The sequence below is a fragment of the Haemaphysalis longicornis genome, unplaced genomic scaffold (assembly GCF_048455015.1).
Source record: "Haemaphysalis longicornis isolate Haplotype H1 unplaced genomic scaffold, Haemaphysalis longicornis Haplotype H1 scaffold_1, whole genome shotgun sequence".
In the NCBI taxonomy this organism is placed as follows: domain Eukaryota; kingdom Metazoa; phylum Arthropoda; class Arachnida; order Ixodida; family Ixodidae; genus Haemaphysalis; species Haemaphysalis longicornis.
In genome coordinates, this window is record NW_027526203.1 from 403099123 (window position 1) to 403104414 (window position 5292).

The following is a 5292-nucleotide window of genomic DNA, read 5'->3' on the forward strand; positions in this document are numbered from 1 at the left end:
TTGGTTTCGCGAGGCTATGGTTAAATGCCTCTAGCCAGAGCATGCTACGTAATGTTAACTGAATTCTGACATCGAGATTTCCTTAACAGTGTTCTACTTCGGCGCTGCCTCACGCATTTCGAGCTCATGGCATGTACGGTAATTAAGTTAGGCTGTAATGCTCGGCCTCTAATAACTTGGCAAATACCATTATCACACGTATAGGCGGTGGTTGTGGCCGACCAGGACGACATCTCGTCGCTGTCTGATAACTCTTACAATGGTTCTTGTTTTCATGTATGAGCTAAACTGAAATCATGTTCTTTTCAGACCGCGCATGAACCACGGGACACATGGCTGGAGAGTTCACTATGGCAGAAATTTCCCAGGCATAAGATAAGAGGTCGTTGTGGCAAACACCAGCGTGATGAGGTCAAGCGCGATGTATTTAAGTGCACAGTGTAGCGGCCACGATTGTCTCTGAGGTGACACATTTTATCCCGCGCACTCAATGGTTTTGCACGAAAAGTTAAAAGGTACACATACAGAACATTAAAAACACTTGTACGTCATTAGGTGTTTATGAATCAAAACAATAGTGGGGCTTGCCCAATGGGGAGGAGGTGGAAGAGGAGGGGGCAAAACTTAATGCACAAGACAGGGTTAACTGGAGGGAGAGGGCGCTAACCTTCTCTACCGTGGGTGCTGTTTCTTATTCCGGGATACCTCTGCAGGTCAAGGCCGCCGCCCGTGCCCGCTGGGCAAGAGCTCGCTGCGACTCCAGGTCCGAGCAGCCGGACAGGGCGACCTCCCAATCTTCCATTGTTGGCATAACTTTGGTTTTCAGTCCGCGATTATATTGACAGGCGCATACCATATGGCCTGTATCTGCCCACTGGCCGGAGAAGTTACAGGAAGCCGATTAGGAGAAAAAAAAAGTATTTGTCATGTTGAGCGCGATTGTACATTCGTCTCCACGTATTTCGTCTCTACCTTACGTTGCATAGCATTTCTGCGGCTTGTGAGCTCGACAAAGAAGACACGAAAGCTTCGACTAACAAATCGTCCTTGCGGCAAGCTTGCGCAAAGTGGCCACATTTTGGAATGTAGATGCCCACCGCTCTAATGCACCAGAATATCTGCCTGCGTAATTTAGACGCCTCTTGTGGTAAGGTCCCCCATGGGCATGGTTTCTACATTATGTTGTTTCGCACCTTAAGTTCAACTTTTCGCTTATGTTTGACAACTGTGTCTTGGCTGGTAGCATTGCATAACAGCTATAAGTGATGCGGGCTTCCCTACTTTTTTACAACTTTTTACTCCGCACATACTAACACCGTTTAAAATGCATACGTTGACATTGCTTCAGTTTTAGCAAAGTTAAACAGGCTTTTTAACGAAATGAAAAAAAAGAAGATAAAGCACGGTGCACACTGTGGGACGCCTGGCGGATTTATTTAAAAACAAAAGAAATATATACTAAGAATTCATCTACGACAAAACAAAAGGGGACGAGTGAACACGATATGTGAAAAATGATATGGAGGGGACTACAAGTCCATGTATCGCATCCCTTTTTTTGAAAAAAGCTCTATTGATGGGGCACTTTCGCATATTATGCTCCTTCTTTAGCGTATTCAAATGTCTCGTGAATTTCCCGCATGCGTTGCTCTCGGCATGAGTTCAATATATTCATGTCCTCAAGCGCAGCAGAGCACCTGCATGTGGCACTTTAAAATGATGCCGAGATTTGGCACACGCGCGAAATTCAAGAGGAATTTATGATCACCAAAACAAGTAGCGACGCGCGTAAGTGCCGCATCAATAGAGTGTGTTCAAAAAGAAATGAGGCACCTGGGTTTATACTCACCACAATATCGCTTTTCACATATCGCGTTCTCTCATCCTCCTTTTTTCTGTCGCCGATAAATTCTTCGTATGTATATTTCCCTGTTTTGAAATAAACCTTTCAGTTGGCAGTCAGCATACGGCGTTTTGCCTTCTTTCCTTCGCCCCTTTAAAAGCGCTGCTTAAATTTGATAAGTCCTGCACCATCTAGCCCGCCTCCGTCCTTTTCTTCACATTGCTTCAACAACTCCCCGTTTATAAGAATGCAGAATAAACGGTGACTGCATATGTCTACTTGGGAAGTAGAGAAATAGAACAGGGTATATTAGGGCTGGGCAGGAGGGATGGATGGTTGCACAGCGCACAGTGAAGGCTTAGGATTCATAATTCAGAAGGTAGATCCGCACTTCCCTCCAGGTTGGATGCACCACGCCACAGAACCAACTTCTTTTTCTGCAGTGCTGTGAATTGAATGTGTGTGCTTTCATTCAAATGAATCAGCACAAGTTAAAAAGTTCCAAACCCTTTCAGAACTGTTTCCTTTTCTTTTCTGTCGTCCTGCAATCCTCAGATTCTGATTTTTCCAGGTTGCCGTTCCAGCAGAGGTTAGATGCAACGATACAAAGAAGGAAGACAAGCTGGCCACACTTACAAAGCATCTTTTATCACGGCAGTCTTTCAGCACTCAAAGTAGCATGCTTCCAAACTAAAAGGCTGCTGCATGCCCCTGTCGCTGCTCTGAAGAAGATACTTCCGGGTTAGTTTAAGGGACAGGAAACCAAATAGTGATGAATCGCCTTCGAGGCCGTTGTTTATATCGACCTAAGCGTATTATTGTATCGCTCTGTAGGTTTCAGATATCCTGTATTCGGAAACATGCTGGTTTTCTTGCTAACTGTTACGACAACCTAACGTTTTAGTTTAAATAATACAGATAACGTGCAACGCCGCATTTGATGAGTTACAAAGCCTCACAATCATGGAAAGCGTTGTGTTATGGCCATAAAAGCCGATACAGTAGAATCTCGATGATACGAATCTCGCGGGACCGCGAAAAATATTCGTATCATCCGAAATTCGTATGAACCAACACAGACCAAAAAATTGAGCGCTGAAAAAAGTTTTCGTTTATTTCTTTTCTTACTTTCGCGTGAACAAATCCGTGATTTTTTCTGTTTCTTTTAAACCCCCATGTCACAAAGCAGTCCTTTCTGGAGCGCGTAACGCTTCGCCTAGCTTCGCGCTTGTCTCCTCACTCACGGAGTCCAAGCTCGCTACACGCCGCAACAGTCAAGCGTGAACAGCATGGTGCGTTTTTGCACGCGATTCGCACGCCTCGGCTTTGCTCGCGCTGTATTTTCACAGCCGCACTGACGATTTCGCGCCCGCGGTATCTCCTACCTCGGTCAGAAAATGACGCTGACGACTTGCAAAACGCTAGAGACAGCCGGCTGGCTCCGCCCGAGATGTTTAGGCTTAGCACTCCGGCAGATATTTTATGGGCGCTTTCACTAGCGGCGCGGATGATGTTTTATAGTACCGTTTTCGCCAACGTTATCAGCTCCTTCACTGTACAAGCAACGTCGTGTCTGCCTTGAGCGGCATTTTAAAGAGCGGCTAGAAGCGGTGCCACTTCGCGGTACCACTTCGCGGCCGAAGCCGCCGCCATGTTGCCGCCGCCGGCCGCGGCGCGCGCAGTTTGCGAGAGGTTTCGCGGCGCGCATGGGGCATGCGGGGCGCGTTTTCGCGAGCAGAAAACAACAGCCCGGCCGTTTCTGGAGAAAGAAGAGTGACAAATGGGGAGAGAGAGCCGTCACTTGCTTGTTCGGCAGTCGGGCGCCTCGCCGGCTCGTTCGTATCATCTGCCGGGCCGCGCAGGTCCGTTCGTAACAGCCGAACTTTTTCCCATTGCAAACAATGCAATTTTGCCGGGACTTTTCAGAAATTCGTATCATCCCGAAATTCGTATCACCCAGAATCGTATCATCGAGATTCTACTGTACTTCTCTTTGCTAATACAATTACCCTGCTGCCTGTATCGGGTTTACAGGAGGAGGAATGAACATCTATTTAGATCGAAACGGGAGATAGACTTCACAACAAGAAAAAAAAAAAAACATTGAAACTCAAGTAGTTCTTTTTACAAGGTATGCTAACTCAAACGACGCACTTATTCGGAGATATGCTATTACGAACAATTGAAGCTCCCTTGTTTTTCTTTTAAGAGGAGCATATGGAGACATCTGTGCCGTGCATCCGGAAAGCGGTCAGCGTCGAGTTGAATATCCTCCGCAAGGAATTAATGGAAGTTTCATTGGTGGATTTTTAAGAACGCGTACGCCCCTATTCCCCCTCCCTTGCGAACATGAGGCTCGGCCCGATGCGCACGTCTCGTTCTGGATTTAGAATCCCTCAACCCTCGTAGCCCCACGCGCGGCCCTTGCAAACTGTGCCAACCTTGCTTAGCGCTCTAACCGTCTCAGCGATCACTTCTGCTCGCCTGAGCAGCGGCATTGGCTGGCTGTCGCGCCTTTTGTTGCCAATCGGCACCGGCATTTTGTCGCCGTCATTCCCATTCGACCATGTTGGGCCGCTAACTCGGCCCGGATTCGCGTCTCGCCATTTATAACGCGTATAAGCGTATCATCCCAGTGCTTGAGCTCTAATTGATTGATTGCCTTATTGATCATTGGCTTGGTGCATAAATCGTTTGCCCATCTTGGTGCTTGCCCATCTCGCCGGCAAGCACCAAGGTATCCTGCACTCGGGACACCTCCCACGTGGACAGCACCCGAAGACCGCGCTTGCCATTAAATAAAGTTTATCCATTCCACTCTAATCGGTACCTGTTCACGACGTCAGACCTCAAAATCTGACGTAAGGGCCTAACGTCCTACGTTTAGGTTTAACTACGGCAACCGTCAAAGTGAGCTTTACGGCATGCCAAACAACGTTATACCCATTGTACGTCGACGGTCGAGCCACGGGTAAGGGCAGACGATGTTCACCCCAGAACGTCACGCTTGGCCTAACGTCCGGGCGTCGCATCTTGTGTGGTTCCATTCTTCAGCTGTGGCTACAACCTTAGCACAAACGTGTTATAAACTGGAAAATACGGGCGGCTTCAAGAAAAAAATGGTCGCCATCCCGCTCTGTGAAAGTGGATTTCCAGCGAAGCTGTTGCACACCACTACAAATGCTGATGGGGGAGGGTATGAAATGTTGCTCGTCGTCTCGGCGGGCTTGTCGCTTGCGCTCGGCTTCTCTGGCGGCAAATGCTGGGTCCTTACTAGCCTGGCTCATGCGCTCGGCGTCTTGGGCAAGAACTGCTCTATTTAGTGACACTAGTCCCGCCTATCCTTGAAACATTCTGCAAACAATGTTTACCAGGAACACACGGTGAGGGGGGGAGGGGTGGGGAGGGGGGCAGGATCTTATCGTTCACATGCATCCCTAATGCGGTTT